The following is a 17,183-nucleotide window of genomic DNA, read 5'->3' on the forward strand; positions in this document are numbered from 1 at the left end:
ACATGTCCTGCACTGCAACTCAGTAGTGTATTTTTTTTTTTTTTTTTGACTCTTCCTGCCTGCCAAATGTCCACATGCTCCACACCCCATGTCTTCCATTTACAATGTAGGCTTCCTGTTAAGAATTTGTAGTGTCCATCTATCTGGTTTTTAAAAAAAAAAAACTTGACAAAGCTCCTCCAGAGCCACATGAGACATTATACAACTGTACAGTACTCCAAATGACTGAATGAATTGGTGATCAGTGTTTTTCATTTGGTGGAGTTCCCCTTTAATTGGTAAATGAAGAAAAATAACCTGTTTGCAAAAAAAAAATAAAAAAAAATTAAATGGCTATTTCTTTTTCCCCCCATCTGCTGTTAATTTAGCAAGCTAGTGCTATCCTGAGCCGCCTATAAGACTGAAAATCTCATATGCAGAAGTAAGGCTTTGGTTTGCACTCATCTGCACACCTGCATACAGACAGGTGAACATGAGAATAAGTGATGAGTCACCGTAACGCAAACTCTCCCGCACACTGTTAACACCAGTGGTGCATGTACTGACAAGCTAGACTAAAATGCATCAACCTTTGTTAAGCCTTCCACATAGGTGAGAAGTCCTCATACAGGGTGCAGTATATAGACATTCCCAAAAATTTCTGACGATGGTTGATGGACAAAACATAACTACCATGGAAACTGACTGCTGCTTGTGTGCAAGTTTATTATTAAAGCACGTTTGTGTGTTTTAGTATTGAGATGTACTGTACCCAGGTCTATGTGACACAAGTATTAACACTTAAGAACACAAAGAAAACAACATTGCTAGGTGCAAGCCTCATTAGGCGTTAATGTCTTAATGAGAATCAGATGATGCACTTTACATGCAGTGTACTCACACATGTGATCAGCCACATCTATTGTCTGTTGTGAGAAAGTCAACATGCAGATGGAGATAAAATACCTCCAGATAGATACGTCAGCGTCGGCACCACACTCACATACAAGGTTTTTTTTTTTCCAGGAAACGGGGACAAAAGTACTGAAAAGGAAAGAACAGAGAAAAAAAAAACACAATTTATAACATATATTTACAAACAGGATCAAAGGACTGTACATTAGGAGTGAATACGGATTTTTACACAATATAATCAGTCAGCATAGATAAAGCAATGTATTAGCCCTACATGACACCAGTCAGCTATGTTATATTACAGTAGCTACGGTTATTAGATTACACAGGTTGTTATCTTCAAGCCCCTTCATCAGCGCCACTTTGCCATCTTGTCTGTCAACAATCTAAAAATGAGTCCATGTACAATATCACAATCACAAACACACACCCTCTGAATTCTTGTAAAGAGTTCTGTAAATACTGAAAAAAAATTCTCGAGGGTTGTAACACAAGTGATAATAGACAGTGAAATGTAGTTGGGCAACTGTTTAACTTTAACTACCATTTTAAAGACAACACAGCAGTTATATAAGATGTAAATGTCTTAAACGTGAATGACTCACATTGGATCTGAAAAAAAAAAAGCGTATGAATCTTCCTACTGCTCTAGGTACATTAACACCATTACATGTGCTGACATGAGGCTGTGAAGGCCAATTTATGTGCTAACAGGCAACCAGCTGTGGAAGGAGGACTGAAGTCTCGCATTCAGAAATCCTACCATACCAGGCATATACTATATTTTGCTGGAAAAACACAGGAAATGTGAAAAGGTCCAAGGTACATAATTTTCCAACTTCTGATACTAATATTTGACATGTATGCGTGATACTTGCTCTGGAATAACAACGTTCACAGCAACAGAGTGGAAATAGTCAGTGTTGTAAGAGACACTGCACAAAAGTAAAAAAGTATTTGGAAAAAAGTGAAAGAAAGTGATTGTAGTCTACATGTTTGAGATAAACTTGTCTAAAACTGTTCCCCAAAGCCTGAAAAGTACATAACCTAAGAAAAATGTACAGTCTATTAAATCCTATACATTAATATTAAGTTCCTGATATAAGTCTAAGTTCTATGCATTGGAAGAAAAAAAAATCTAAATTATTATTATGATCAGCCAAATTAGGAGAAGCATTTGTTTTATTCTGAAGCATTTCAAGGATGCAAGAGTCAATTTTCAGCTTGAGAAAAAAGTAAAAACAAAACAACAAAAATACTCGTGACAATATGTGTATGTGGTTTTTACCCAACAACAGGTACCATATAACAGGCAGGATACGGTAGGGTTTTAACATGTTTACTTACACACATTCACACCCACTATGCAAAAAAAGTTTCAAACGGTTCACAGCTCATTTTCTGATATACAGATACCATGATGCTGCACCAGACTGAACCAAACCCAAATAAAGCCATGAGGTGATGATGGTACTGGGGCACATTTTCAAAACAATGCTTCAGTGTCCACCACATGAAACCTCTGACAAGCAGAGCAACATGCTGCACTAATCAAAATCGCTGAATATCTGACAAAAAACTTTAAACTGCAAGACTGAAATGCCCTTTATTCCGTCTTGCAAAACAACTTCTGTCAGTAATATCATAAACAGGAGCTGAAATCCAGACGAAGAACATGATAAATATCTGCATGTGTGTGTCATTTGAATTTCAGTTGCAAGAAGCTGACCCTATCCACAGATACAGCCACCCAGATGACAAAGGAGAGGCTCCTAAATGCTGGTAACACTCTATTTGTTTACTTTTTTTTGTCTGATATGATCAAACTCTGCTTTGTCAATTTATACATAAATTTGTCCTGTTAAGTGAAATTCAAGGAACCAAAATTGACAATGGGCGAGTAGATATCAGAGACTGTTTAATGTATCAACACAAATCTCCGTCGTAGTGTTTTCCTCAGGATGTGAAGTGTTGACGCTATGGGACAGATAGAACTGGGGTGTAAATAAAACTGGGTGATTAAAAAGAAAAAAAAAGATGTAAAAAAAAAAATGAAGTGCTTTCAGGTTATTGTTCGAGACTCGTGTTTGCTATATTCTGTCCCATTCAGCTTCAAGGAACCCAGAAAGCAAGTGGTCACTTTGAGAGCAGTCAGTGAAAGAAAATGTTATTGTTCCAGCCTCCATCAGTCACAGCCTTAAAGCTAATACAGGAATGAAAAGCAAGATTGGTTCTGCTGCTACGGACTATAAAGTTGGAAAGAATATTAAAGTTAGATTTACATAATGCTAGGTTTTTAGACAGGGTGAGTTCCAGATGACTAGGAAATGCTTCACAGCATGATGAAAGCTGAGACGCCATTTAGAGTGGTGCAGAGCACACAGGACAGGAAATATACAAGAAAAGAAAATGTTAAAAACATCCTAATTTAACCCATGTGTTTTGTTAACAATTACATTACCTCTTCCTTGTTTTTATATATACATACATTCTTTTTCCCTGACCTTATTAAACCACCATATGCACAGAAGTACCCCCCCCCCCCGACAAAAACTGCTCATTTTAAAGTTGCAACATATGGACATGACCATGATGCTTTGCTATTCCAACATAATAACAACATACTGAATATTATATAAAGGTGTGTGAACAAATACGTATACGTATATAAACATGTAAAATATGTAAACAGAATAAAAAACAGTGACATGAAGTAACTTAAAGAGCATAAATGAAATGTTGATGATAAAAAAAGTCAACAACATGGTGGCAAAGCTAAAAACTACATCTCTTAGTTCCTGAAAAGTTTACTTCTGGGAGATGTGAGGATTTTTACCTGACGTCAACAGAGCATCAGATCTGTGTTGAGTGAGTCTTACAGCATGAAACAGTGTCTCTGTGTGCTGCAGTAATGTAGGTGGTTATCTTAAACAAAGCACGAAATCTTGTCATATGCCTCAAACAACGATAAACAGTCTCTGATTTGAATGTGTAAATGTCAAGCGGGACAGATGATGAGCAGCAAGAAGAGGGAACAAGCTCTTTTCACACGTGTGTGCAAATAAATACATACACAGTGCTGTGTACACACACACACAAGCTACAGCACATATTAGCACATACCATGTAGTGACAACATCTGTGCACACAGCTGTACACATAAATACACACATGTGCAGATGGGAGATAAATTAAAAGAGAAACCAGCGTACAGTGTCTTAGTAAGGCCACCGCAGGCCGTCAGAACAGCTTCAGTGCTCCTTGGCAAAGATTCTGCAGTTCTCTGAAAACCTACTGGAGGACTGAACACCATTGTTTCAAAAGACTTTCCCTCATTTGATGCTTTGACGGCGGTGGTGGAGAGCACACTGCTTAAAAATATCGGTCCATAATCTCAGAGGTGATCAGCTGGGATGTGATCTGGAGATTGTAAAAGCCATAACACATGATTCATGTAATTTTCATACTCATCAAAACATTCAGTGGCCCTGCATGCCCCTGTACGGAAGAATCTGAATTTGATACGGTTGCAAACTGTTATTTAGTTTGAGCAAATAACCGGTAAATAACCGGTAATATAAAGACACAAACAGTGGGTCAAAACGAAGTTAACCCAGTTCTGCCTCGGTCAGTATCGACCCAAACTGGATCAGTTTTTGAGCCACTGATTTCAGTGTGTTTTGTTTTGTTTGTTTTAAATTGTCTTTGTTTGTCCACTTATTTATGCAGGTTTTTTTCTTTAATTTGTCTCCCATCTGTATCTGCATACAAACACGGACACACATTCACAGAACCACATGCAGACATGAACACACACATAGGCATATGTGCATATACACAATCATCATCATAATAGAAACGATAATAAATAAAAACATGCACACACAGATGCGCACATTATCCAAACACACACACATAAACTTCAAATGGACAAAGACAAATTATACATGTAAACACACACACACATACACACACACATACACACACACAAACATACAAACAGATCTATGTTCACACACACACACACAGTAGTACTATAAAATTAGTACTTCTAAATTTACAGTACGCAATTATTAACTATATATAAATATTACAAATAAATATAAAGATTACAAATTTGCAGTATGCAATTATAATAATATGCAATTATTACTACTACTGGTAGCAGTAGTAGTAGTAGTAATAACTGCATATGCACACAGACTGTACACACGTAGTGCATATGGACGAAGACATAAAGACACAGTTAAAAGACAATCACACACAAAAAAATATGTACATGCACATGCAAAGCTGTGCACACACTGTGTAGATAAATGCAAGGAAACATGTTCAGTATATGACACAACACATGTAAAAAGACACACACACACACACACATACATATACTGTTATAAATTCACATACGCAGTCAGACATAAACATGTGAAATACACACACAGACGTGCATGATCGCACACATAGTAGCACTAATAATACTACTTGTGTATTACCACATAGATACATAATTGTACACATCCTGTCAACACAGACATGCAGCATGGCAGATGGACAAAGACGTAAAGACAAAGACACATAACACATGCAAGAATACAAACAGACTGACAGAAATATGTACATGTTCACCCAGACCTGCACACGTACTGTGTAGATAAATGTAGACAAGTACTGCATGCACACACACACACATGCATACACACACTAACATATATTAACAGTCAGAAATAAATGTACACATTCACAAACATATACACAAGGAGACACACGCATAGTAGCAGTATTAGTAATAGTAAAAATTATAACTACATAATTAATAATAACTACATAAACATGCACACGCACTGCCTCCATGCTGACAAAGACATACAGAGAAAGAGACATGACACGTATTAAAATGCAAGCACACTTCATGTACGCACTCTACATTGTGTGTACACGAACTGTACACACAATGTAGAGATAAATGTAAATCAATACTGCATGTATATACACACGAGCACACAAGCCCCCCCAACCCTGAAGAAGCCAAAGATAAACAACCACAAAAACACACACATCTGTGCAGCCATAATGTGCTGTGTACACTACAAAGGCAGCACTGAGATGTACTGTACACATAGATCAATGCTCACTTACTCCTCATACCTACACACAGACCAATACATATGAGCAGCTATGTAAATACACTCACAGACACACTAATACACACATGGAACGAGCCAGTGAGGTGATTAGTCAAACAGTCACTGATGGGAACGAACTGATGCCACCTACGGACTCTGAGCACGCAACACTGCCTAACTGAAACCATAAACATGTTTATGTTTACTTATTATCTCCTTTTAGATCAGGGAGACTGAACATACAATGTCTGACATTTAATATCTCAAACTAACCACGACATGCGAGCATCTTCGGAAAGCTCCCATGATAGAATCATTAGGGTAATAATTAGGTTGAGGCACTAAGGTCAGCAACTGGAACAGCTAATGTCTCATCAGCAGAGTTAAACATAAAATATGGTATCTTGTATAAATTATACTGTATACAATTTCCCCAAACAACAACATCAAAAAATAAAATAAAATGACTAAAAAAAAAAATACTTAAGGAAACATTTAATCAATCAACTGGGTTAAAAGAAAAACACAGAAAAAAGAAAAATGGGTCAAAATAGTTATAACACTCTTTGTAAAATTTCCTAAATTGAATTTTAATATAAGGATTAAAATGTTAAACTGCATCAAGGTCATCAACAGAAGCACACAGAGTCAGCACAGCTATGGTCAAATCAATAATCACAGAGCACAATGTTCCCTCAGAGTCCCTCAAAAAAAACATTCAGAATCATGAATTGAAGTGTAACTGTCAGTCATCACAGCCCGGTCATCAAAATAAAATATTGTCAACAGGACGCGCTGTGAAATATCAAAGTCTCATTTTGAAACTGCTCGTCTCAGTCATAAACCAGAAAGAAATTATCAAACAGACACGTATGGCAGGAGATGTGAAATAGAAAACTTAAAAATATGCAAACGCTCAAATAAAAAAGTGACAAGAAAAGAGATGAGTCACACAGCGTATTTGGATGATTGAGTGATCCTAGAAAAGTATCACTCTTTGTACCAAGCAGCAGGATTTCTACTTTGAACAATACTGAGCCATCCTCATTTCACTCTCTTTTTTTCTTTCTTCTCTTCTTTTTTAAACGTGCATTTGTTGTTGCTGAAAAGGTTAAAAGATTTTTTTTTTTTCCAGTCGAAACTGAGTGGGTTGTCAGAGAGCCGAACATTTCACAAGGCAAATTTCCCCTTATGCTTTGGTAATATTATCACTCCAAAGCATCATAGTTTCAGAATGAGTTTTGGATTTATTTATAAGAAGAAAACAAGCCTGACACCAATTTACACAAAATACACTCACATGTTAAGAGTTTATATGTCTTAGGTTAGCACACATATGTTTGAGCAACATATATCGAATCTGACAGATACACCTTGAAAAACAAATTTGACACAAATGTCACGTTAGAGTTTCAGTATCTGCTTCACTCTCAGTATGACAAATCATTTTATAGATCAAATTAAAGAGTGCGGCTGCTGCTCATATTGCAGAATTCATATTGTTTAATTTAGTTAATTCAGTTTAATTTCAAAACAAACTTAAAATAAGTCACATCACATTCACAGACTGTAATTTAAATGGCACAGTGGAATTACATGGAGCCTTAAATATTCTTTAAGATAGAAAAAAAAAATGTTTCACCACATTAAGCCTTTGTTTGTAAGTGACAGATAAAATATCAATCTGAAGACTCATACTTTCAGAAATATAAAGTGTACCTAAAAAAGAAAATAACCGTTTGCCAACATTTAACACCACTCCACCCACTACTAGTTTATATGTCACCTTTAAAGGATCATCGATCAAAGTAATCTCATTCTGATTCAGAGTTTCACTATTACTGGTAGTTTTATTTATTAAAAAACACAAACCTGAAGCCAACAAACCACACTCTCTACACCAGTCCAGGTTCAAATAATTACTTAGCATTCTTTGCAACATCGACACCAGCAGTCTAACTTTGTTTGTCACACTTGGACACCCTGAGTAACGTTCAGGGGCCTGTGACAAAACAGCAGCCAGCCGCCGACTACAATTTTCTAGCACCCGACAAAAACGGTAAACACGAAGTCAAATCAGAAATGAGGAGGACAATTTTTCCCCAGACATCAGAGACTGGGTTTGTCTCTGTGGGATGTAAACGGCCGTCGCTGGAAATGATCGCCCCACCGACCTATTTTACAAAGCATACCTGAAAAACATGACATAATCCAGCATGACTGTGCTGCCTAAAAATATAAAGGGGAGACAAATCAGCTTTACTCTGCGTCTTTTACTATCAAAATTAGTCAGAGAGCAAAGGAGAAGACGTCGAGGCTGGGCTTTGATGAGATCAGGCACCGTGTGTGTTTCAAAAAGTGAAAAGGAAGCTGAGAGGATGGTGGGTAGGAGAGCTGAAATGTGCTTTTCCTCTTCTCTGCCGTATTTTGAAGTTGAAAGAGGGGAGACAATTACAGAGAAAAGAAGCAAGAAAGAAGCAGAAAAGACAGAAGGAAAGAATAAAAAGCAAAATAAGATTTAAAGATTATAAAGATAATAAGATAATAAAAGATTTTGCACAAATAAGGGCATTTGGCAATGTATTATTTCTACATTTAAATAAATAAAAACAGATTTAAACAGTCCTTATTCTTATTTAGATTCAGTGTGAGAATATGAACTCAAACTTACTTTCTGCAATTTTTGCGTTACTGGTATTTTAAGGTAAAAAGACATACAGAAAATAACAGAAGAATATAAGAAAGTAAAAAAAAAAAACGTGTAGTTGAATTGTAAAGCAGGTAAAACTATACCCCAAAAAAATATGTGGGAGACTTTTTATGTATATATTTAAACGTTTTATTTAAATAAAGTTTCAGCATTACATTCACTAGTCATAGTTTAAATTTCACTATGAGGCATTAGTTTCTAAAACGTGGGTTCAGTCTGAATCATGTCACCTTTAATGCCTCATCGATCAAAGTAGTTCTCTTTTTGATTCAGTTTCACTGCAAGTAGAGGAATAGAAAAATCTACTTTTCTCTCTTTTGTGTTCCTATGAATGTTTTGAAGCAGAAACAACAAGAGAAAAGTGAAAGAAAAAGAAAAGGTATGAAAGAGCCCCCCCCCCCCCCAAAAAAAAGAGACAGACAAAAAGTAAGACAAAAAGACATGTTGGTTAAATTGTGGTGCAAACAAACTGCAAATAAGAGCTCAGACAGAGCAGAGAAATGTAGGAGGCTGTAGAGACAGATCAAACGTCCGTGGGAGAGCTGTGGCCTAAAAACAGGCGTCTCCATTTTGAAGTATGTGTGAAAACGACACCACCATCTGTTGAAAGTGTTGAACACTCCTCCACACTAACTGAATTTGTCTAAAGATAACTACCTCTTTTTGTATATATGTATATACATTATTTCTTCTCCATGTTAGAATATGAGACTTGCTGGGGACTTTATAACCACTGCATTATTTTCCAAACGATCCAATAAATCAATTCATCCTGCAAATATGTACATAGTGATGCGAGCGAGCTGTGAATCATGTGGTTCATTAAGGATTAAATCAAGTGGTTTGAACTTTACTCATTGTGACTAATAACACAACCTGGCTGACTGCAGCTGGAGTAAAATAAAACGAGCTCGGAAAAAACTATGTGGAGAGAATGAATGAGTAACACTCTCCCTTTACCTCAAAATCTACACCATAATGCCCTTGAGTTACTCCAAATCATGTTCTCCATATGTTTTGACAGCAGTGGTCTGTGTTTGACCTTGGTAACCAACTATGGGGATCATGTGTGTGTGAATGTTGGAAATCTCGCACTTTTATCAGTATGAATCTGTTGTGTGTCGCACTTATCAACCATTTTAGTGCCTGAACAGTAAGTGAAAACTTTATTTGCTATATAGTTCCCTCATAAATGTCCCACAATAGAACAAAGATTTGAGCACACAGCACGACTGCACACTACATTTACCTGAAAATCCCCCAATTACAATTATATAACATTTCACCTGTTGAGGGGAAGGTTATGTATTTCCTGTATTTCCTAAAGGGAGAGTAGTCTCAAATGTTATAGAGGAGGCTGGAGAGTCTTTAATGTTTCTAATTTCATCATTTCAAAAAATGTAAATTGTCAATTTTGACAACAGCGGATGCAGCTCTACATAAACTCTACAGCTCTGACGTAATCTCTGTAAAGAGTGAGCCATTTTTCACTTCCTTCACTTTATTCTGCAACGCATGTTCACACAGCACAACCCAACCTGTTCTAGTAACGGGCAAAGTGAAAATATACAGTCTCACTAGTGTAAGACTACAGGCTATGAAATATATGCTCTTGTCATGTGATTGTTTTCCCCAAGGTATCACAGCGCACCTGTCAGTAACGCCATTAACCGGGAAGTTGAAGGTCAGTGGTCGAGCAGACACTGTCAGTTACTACCCTTGCACTCAGCGCTTGCTGACTTGCAGAACTACAGCTAATCCCACTTTATCAGCTGCAGGTATGGAGAAGCAGAAGTGACGTGACATCATTTTCAGGTAGGTGGTGCATAACTTGATCATGTGACACACCCTCCTTCACTTCCCCTCACCACACAAGCTATACATCACAACAGGAAAATGGAGGATTGGAAAGTAAAGTAATGCGTTTGCCCTTCAGCAGGCCTAAAAATGTGCAAGTACAAAATGCTCACACAAATTGAGCAATAGAGACTTCAAGAACTCAGGGATACACAGAAGTCTGCTTGAGTTTTCACTAGAAAGTCACTGAAGATGGTGACATGGATTCCTCCCAGAGGGGAAGTCAGCAAGACTTTAGAGGACACTCTATGGTTGGCTGACAGCCTGAGCAGTTCACAATCTACACACTGAACTCACGAGCAGCTTCACACACCACTGGTTATTTTATTGGCAATGCATCCCAGCAACAGGCACCAATGGGAAACAACAAGCAAAGCAAAACCCCATTCAAATGTGTGTCCACCATGTGATCAACACTGTATCTTGTTTTGTTTCGCCAGTTCATAAATACAATGGGAGACAGACAGATGAATATAGCAGGTAAATAAGCTGCTACATGTACATAACAAACGTGAAATGTATGTTAATGTAATGTAGTTTCTATGAACTAGCAATGGTAAACATAAACAAGTCCGACATGTTTTTTAATAAACACCAAAAAGCGCTCAGACATGGGAAAATACCGTGATCAAAGTTGGATCACATTGAACAGATGTTCACTAAATAAAACTGACCACCGCAGGAACAAAAACCTCCCCAGTCTCTCACTGGAGCAGTTAAATCTCATCAGGTGTTCACTGGGTGGCCTAAATCAGGGATGGGAATTTCCTAAGATTTTTACTGATACCAGCGCCACCGTCGGGTCTGCTTATCGGCCTGATTTTTATCAGTAACATTACAACGATTACTGATCAATTTTCTATGTGGGGAAAAAGCATCAACGCACGCACAGTCTGCCATCATCTAAAATGGACTGAATGTGAGAATACTTGTAGAACACTTGTATTCATTTAGGTTTTCTTAGTCGAAGAAAAAAAAAACATCTGCTAAGCCTGTCTGCATAGTGCTGATGTTATTGTAACACAGGATCTTCATTCTTGCCAATGAAGATGCTGCTTGGTTGGGAAGCAGCGGCACGGCATTTCTGGAATTTAAGCAATATTGCTGGTGTTCCCCCCGCCCCCAACATGAAATGACCAATTTACAGACATTACAGTATTTCCCACAGGTTGAGAATTTACTTGTGGTCAGTGGTGGTGAAGTGTGTGACCAGTGCGCATGAAGAAACTCATGTAGTTTAGATGGGGAAGAGAGTAACCCAGGTTATTTTCTGCAGCTACAATTTACTGACATTCCCTAACATCACGCTGCGTACGGAGAAGCCTGTAGTCCCCCACTCAGGTAAGACAGCACACACAACCCAGACAGGTGTGTGGCCAAAACTTAGTCTGAAAAAACTGATATGAGGCATTAGGTTGAAACCACGTGAGTCTATCTACCTGGGTAACACACTCGGCCACACTGTTTCTTCCTCTCCACCATGACTCCATCTAGTTGTTCTAGTTTCTAGCGGCACAGACAAATGAGTCATTGTTTAAATGGTTATTGTTTAGCAATGAACAACTGTCAGAAAAACATGGCAGCATCAAAAGGAATTGACAGACTCAGAGGCATACCTTTACCTGTAGTTTGACTTCCACATCCACAGTTTCCTAAAGAGCTAAAATACCCATAATCCCAATACATTGTTTGACTGAACAGGCTTTATTTTCCGATACTTAATAATGTAGTTACATGAAGGTCCTCTAGTAAGTGGTCATTACATCCTCTTACATGAAGCCACACAAGCTGAGAGCAGCATCAACACTTTGGTTCAGCTGGACTGAGAAAGAACTAAAGGTTGACAAGCCTACATACAGTGTAAATATTAAAGGTCAGAACATTGTGGTCAACCTCTGTTATTCTGTCAAACCTAATTTTATAGTTGCACACCCTACAAGAGACAGCCAATTGCTTTAACAACGGCGTGAGCCATTCTTTTATATGCTAGAATCTGTGGTTATATTACATTATAATGCCATGAAATAAAATAATCTATGAAAAAACAGAACCACCTGCTGTTTCCAAGTGCAATGAAGCTTACAGAATAGAGCACCAACTACTCCCACTCTCTTCCTATATGCAAAGTGTGAAGGATCTAGAAACAATGAGGTCTGTCTGCTCAAATATCCTGAGGTTACACAGGCTTACAAAGCATTTTATTATGCGAGAGGTTAGAGGAGCCGATGTGACCGGACATTATTAAAATCTGCCTCAATGTCACCTGCTGATATTAATTCCTCACTTGGCTCAGCCACGACATGCTCCCAGGACACCTGTGTGTCTTCTCCGGCTTCTCACCCATGAACACTGCCAACTGTGTTCACTGGAAGTCATGACCAAACAACACGTACCTCTAACAGGAACTAAGTTCAACTCATTTTTATGGCTATGTTTAGTTCACAGCACGTGGTTAAGTTTAGGGAAAGACCTTGGTCTGGCTTAACGCAGAAAAAGTCCACAGTGACTTGAGAGACAACGTGTTAATTAACATTTAACAGAAACCACAATCTTTCCCTAGAGTGCTTTTCTTGCCTTAACCACATAAGGGAGTCAGGATGTGAACCCTGAACTCTGGTCTCACAGGCCTACGCTTTATACGCCCGCCATCCACCCTAACTACCTCCTTGCAACTCTGGGGCGGTACATAAATGAAGTGTTTCATACACTCAAAAAATGTGTTGCTTCTGAATAAAAGCCAATAAACTATTATGTTTATCACAATATAGAGCATCACCTGCCTTATGCTTTAAAATCTGACTTGCTTTATTATCTGGTTTACATTTTAAAAAGAGACAGATATGGTGTGTTTGCAAGAATTAATTTGTGACCTTTAGTGTGAGTTTATGAGTTAGATAGAACAATGGAAGACTCTACCGCATCTCTTTCACTGCTCTTTGCCTTCCACTCTACACACATCAATGGGACTTCAAGCAAAGTTGTCAATAAAAATAAGAACTACAAAAATACCACATCAACTGTGAAACAGAAATGGTACTGCAGAACCAAATCTCTGCAAACTATGTGTCCTGCAGTGACTGAGCTGAAATTCCCAAATATCCTTAAAGTATTTATACTTTAAACATGTTGGTGCATCTTCTAACAGTAAAAAGATGATTTTATCTGGTCAAGTGGGAGGTAAACTGACTCTCTGGCTCACAATGTGTCCTTAAACCTTAGCACCTTTTTTTTTCTCTCTCTCTATTCACAACGTGCATGTCTATTTATCAGTTCTGCATCACAAAGCAGTGTGTATGCACCAGTGCGTGTGTGTGTGTTGGTGGCATGCAGACGTCTAGCTGTCCTGATGTGAAAGACTGCAGGCCTCCTACAGTCTAGGAGAAAAGACAACCACAAGTGGGAGAGGTCTCACGCATAAACATATTCACACACAAACACACATGGGTATACTGACGATAAGACTGTTGATAAGTCAGTGAACACTCATTAAAAAAAATACTGCTCAGAAAATCTTGTAATTCCTGCCCTGTCCTGTGAAAACCTTATTGTCTTAAAAATGGGTAAAACAATCTTCCAGTGCTGTAAGAATATTTCAACCGGTTTCCATCAGTTACACAATCAGATCACAAAGTAAACTATAAAACCTGCGCCCCAGAACATGCCCCTGTCATGTGCATAACCCGAATAACGGTTACACAGAGAGAGCATGTAAAAACTTTTTGATCCACCAGGATTTGCCCCTCTGCAACTGATGGCCAGTCCGATTATGGCACAGGGGAAGGGGACGGGGGAGGACGGACCATAGAGTTCATTTCCTTATTTCTTAGGACAGGGGTGGACACCCCAGCTTTCTGCTAATATGCTGCCCCCTATCTGTTTAGAGTATGAGTTCAACAGTTCGCCAATTCTTACCCTTCAGATAAAAAGTAACTTGATAGGAAGGAGACTTTTGTCACATGGTTGTATTTTCTTACGTGACTCTTTCATTTACCGTCAGTGTACAAATTTAGAGCATCTTTCAGGTGCCGTGTTACACTCACCCAAATTATACCAAAAATTCATATGATCTGCTGTTTTCCCAGTTTGCAAATAATAACAGTAATTTTATATATAGCAATGACAAACAGGTTCTTTTCTGTGGTGATAGTATAACAGTAAGTTCAACCCAATATAATCTTGAATTTATTGTATGTTCCCATGTGGTAAACCTCAATGCACCTGAGACCAGATACCGAATGGCACAAAAAACTGAAAACAAAGTGGTTTATCAGTCTATTCCATAGAACTTCTACAGAGCTGTCTATTCCAAAACTCAGCTGCTGATCGTCACCGTGTCTCCTGTCTCAGCAGCGTTGATAGGCGTGACAACATTGTTGAATAACACAGCAGCAGACAGAACAGCTAAAACTGGACTCAAACATTTGCAGAAATGTGAAAAATTTCTTGTGCATCAGAGCTGAAAAAAAAAAAACCTTAACAACAGGAAACAACATAAGCTACAGAGCCAAAAACTTGCCATTTAATCAGTTTCCTGATGAGTATAATAATATACTGTGTGTGCAAAACAACAAAATAAGGCAACGGCTGAGCACTGTTACCTCCCAAGGTGATCTAGACAGTCTATTACAGCTTTTCATGTGATTGAATGACTTGGGAATTTTAGTAGCAGAACTAGTGCTGCTAGTCCTGCTGTTGCCTGTGGTAAAGGGGTAAAACATGTTTGAAAAACACAGATGCAATTAAAAGACCAAACTTAACGAGACATTTCATAAATTCCATCTAATATATTTCCCCACACTGGAAAAACAGTGATGGCAATTGCATCACTTTGTGTTACTTTAAAAGAGGTACTAGGTTTTTTCCCATGTGATAAAGCTGGGTACACCCCAGTGATTTGGCAACTCCAAGCTTCACTAAACGTTCTGAAATATATGCAAGTCACTATTTAGCCCAGTTCAGCATCTCAGCTGTCACAGCAGGAGCAGTGCAGGACAGAAATCTTTGTCTTTGCTGGTTTTCTTTTATTGTCCACACTGATGGATGTCCAACTAAAATCAGATCACTTCTATCGTCTTATATTCTGAGGAAAATTTAGAAAAAGACTAAACAGAGGAGGTAGAATATATGGATCATTAAATATTTTAATGGTTACAATTCACACCTCTGAGGTTTGGCAGAGGTCTGATGGCTCCCTGTGAGCATGCTGAAAACCACTGGATGTGTTGATAGACTGCAGGATTGTTGAATCATGAGGATTTTTTCTTTTCTTGGCAGCAGGACATTTTCCTAACCTACTGTGAAATGTAGTTCAGAGTCATATTTTCATAAAGGCTTTTTTGGGGGGAAATATAATTGTCTGACCAGCAATTGTAGATAATGGGCTAACTTCTTGACAAAGAGAAATTGCTGTGAAATGGTGCCAAGCCAGGCTCGAGCATTTCACATATATAATGCTGCATTGTATAAACACAATCAGTGTGACAAGTGTGTGCACATGTGGAAAGTGGATGGCATTAAATACTGAGGATTTTGTATCAGACAAAGGCTCTCTGTGAGCCGATCCCCGCTCAATTGTTTTTCTTTGCACGGCCATTTCTTAATAAAAACTTTCATTTTAACCTTCCTCATCACTTCGCTGGGCCTCAGACGAACTTTGTGACATGCTTCAAGATCACTGAGCTAATACAGCCAGATGTCTGTTTATATGGTGCTGGAATCTGTAAATTTAAAATGTAATTGCAATCATTTTCATCTTGGACCAAGCTTTTGCACCTTTGTCCACTAAAATGATTCAATTCTGACCAAACTCTTGACCACCAAGCAGGTTTAACCTGTATGTGCGAGGATCTGACTCAAAGTGTTTCATTGAGCCTTGAAGGCAACAGACTTTTCTCGATCCATCCTCGACTTGAAATTAAAATATGAAAACCAAAACAGTGGTGGCTTTGTGGTAAGTATTCAGACATCAACAACAGACCAGTTATATGAGCGTTCATTTTTAAGCAAGTGAGATGACAGAGATAAAACACAGTTTAACTACAGAGCACTCTTTTCTCTTTCCTGCCAGGTTGCAGCCCTCCAGCACAGTCCTAACGGTGCAATGGACAAAGGGTGTCTATTCAAACTCAATGATGACTCATCAATGTAAAAATAATCGAAATTATCTAAAGTCAAACCCTTCTCAAATTGTTGATGCCATCTCAGTCACTGCTTTAGCTCATTTTGGTTTTCTTTTGGCCAGCTGGCCGCTTCCTCTGCAATTCAAAGCAGCACAACAATAAATCAAGATGGCAGGTCCAACTGAATTAAACCTTATGTCCTCATTTGTTCTGCTGCAGCATACAGATCTGTAAGTCTTAAATCCAGCTCCATATTTAAAAAAAAAAAAAAAAAAAGGCTGTGCATGGATCCAATCACAAAAGCAGTAATAAAGCAGTAACTTTGACAGCGACCCTGACAAACAGCCAGACAGACACAACATTAAAAATGGACAGACTCTGAACAACAACCCACAGCAGCTTTCTCTGACCAAACAAACACTGGCTGACGTCTGTTTGCAGGCTAGATAGCTAAAAAGCTTCTGAGCTGTAGCACATAAA

The 17,183-nt window shown here is 38.2% G+C and overlaps 1 long non-coding RNA gene across 12 annotated transcripts in view; it reads right to left on the reverse strand.

The window, feature by feature from the left end:
- The window catches only part of LOC121189447, a 75,314-nt gene that overhangs the window by 18,552 nt on the left and 39,579 nt on the right, over positions 1 to 17,183 (reverse strand). For all 12 annotated transcript variants that reach the window (XR_005894885.1, XR_005894883.1, XR_005894881.1 and 9 more), the window contains one exon: positions 881 to 1,023. This is a non-coding gene — a long non-coding RNA (uncharacterized LOC121189447). The remainder of the gene's footprint in view (positions 1 to 880; positions 1,024 to 17,183) is intronic.

The sequence above is a fragment of the Toxotes jaculatrix genome, chromosome 11, assembly GCF_017976425.1.
Source record: "Toxotes jaculatrix isolate fToxJac2 chromosome 11, fToxJac2.pri, whole genome shotgun sequence".
NCBI classification, from domain to species: domain Eukaryota; kingdom Metazoa; phylum Chordata; class Actinopteri; family Toxotidae; genus Toxotes; species Toxotes jaculatrix.